This window comes from Myotis davidii, unplaced genomic scaffold (genome assembly GCF_000327345.1).
Source record: "Myotis davidii unplaced genomic scaffold, ASM32734v1 scaffold292, whole genome shotgun sequence".
Classification (NCBI taxonomy): Eukaryota; Metazoa; Chordata; class Mammalia; order Chiroptera; family Vespertilionidae; genus Myotis; species Myotis davidii.
In genome coordinates this window covers 2,243,541-2,245,474 of record NW_006285042.1, presented here as the reverse complement: position 1 = coordinate 2,245,474, position 1,934 = coordinate 2,243,541, and positions in this window count along the sequence as shown.

Here is a 1,934-nt window from a genome sequence, read left to right as displayed (position 1 = left end):
GGGGGAGGGGGAGGTTAGAGAACAACCAAATGACTTGTATGCATGCGTATTAGCATAACCAATGGACACAGACACTGGGGCGGTGGGGGCTTGCTCTCGGGGGTGGCGATGGCTGGGAGGGGTGGTCAATTGGAGAAAAAGGACTTATGTAAAACTTTAGACAATTAAAAAAAAGATTAAAAAAATAAAAAGAGCTATTGTGTGTCAATGTTGGTGGTTTATAATTTACTTAAAACACTGCAGCATACACAGTGGGATAAATGAGTTATCTTCTAGGAATGTTTGATCAACTATCCGAATTAGAAATAAGTACCCTCAGAGCAGTCATCTAACATTTCATCAAAAGTTCACAGCTCCTATGATCACTTCGATCCTCTTCAAGTCCCCATGTCCCCACCTCAGCCCTCAGAGTCCCTGGGAAGCTTTACAACTACTGACCTAAGGCCAGGGCCCCCAGAAATTCAGTTTTAATGGCTTTGCTGTGGGCCCAGTTTTATTACTATATGTAAAATAATATATGTAATATATAAATACTTATATAAATATATAAAATACATAAAACATATTTTATATACCTAGTTTTTAATTTTTTATTATGGAGCATTTTAAATGCATACAAAATTAGAAAGATGAAACTTCAGGTACCCGTCATCCACCTTCAACAATGATCAGTTCTCACGGCTGTCTTGTTTTGTCTATGGTGTTTGGCAGTGGTATTTTTTAAAAATTTCCCAGGTAATTTTAGCATGCAGGCAGGCTTGAGACTCACTGCTCGAAAGAAATAGTTACAGTGGGATCACTGCAAACACAGAGGTATGTACCTAACCTGGTGGAAGCAGAGAGAGGGAATGACAAACTCTGACCACGGAGGGAAAAGGGGAGGATTTCCTGGATCCCATGCCAGAAGCTGGAATCATGTACGGGGAGGGGACGGCGGGGGGAGGGAAAGGCCTTCTTAAATATATATATATGCACACATATTGTGGAACCTCAGTTCTCAAACTTAATTCGTTCAGAAGGCTGTTTTAGAAGCGATTTGTCAAAAAACGGAATCATTTTTTCCCATTAGAAATAATGTAAATTGTGAGTGTGAGAACAAGGGAAAAAAGGGGGGTGGGGGAGGGCTTTCTTTTTCTTTGCTGTGGCCTTTCACAATTTATGAGAAGTTCCTGGTAAGTAAACCCCAAGATTGTTAGCAACTCTGGCTCAAACAGCTCTTCTATTCGAACTGCAAGACAAGATGAGTTACTCTCAAGGCTAAGCTCTTGCATACCCTATCTCCTTTCGGATTTAATATTCTGGTTAGTAGAAGGGCTCTATTCCCTCCCTTTCAAACCCACCCAGCCCTCCCTTTTTTGAGCCCTTTGTAACTTTCACTGTAAGAATGTTTTACAGGCTTGTAAAAATGTTGATAAAGACACCTCCCTAGGACATCTGCCCAGACTAAAAACAGCAAACTTTTCTAGGACAAGCACTCTGATGTCTGCTCAGTTTCAACCCCCAAGTCCCCTCCCTTCTAGCAACAGCAGCCATTACCCTTTAAAAGACAGGGCCAAAGTTTATTTCTTTGCCTTTGCGGTGATTAGAATGCACCACCCTTTCCCTTCAGAGAAAGTAAAATAAAATTCCTCTCTGCATTTATCTCTTCTTTTAGTTGTGAATTCTTTCACAGCCTGCGTCACCAGCCCAAAGACCTGATATACATTTAATTAATTTGTTCCAGACTTCCAAATGATTCCATTGTAACCTTTCTTATATACAGTACATGCCGAATGTACTGTTTAATCTACTGTGTTGTTTTTTTGTTGTTGTTGTTTGTTTTCTTGAATTTATTGAACCACCCCTTATTACAGTGATGGCGAACCAGAGGTGACACGCGAACTCATTTTTTTGGTTGATTTTTCTTTGTTAAATGGCATTTAAATATATAAAAA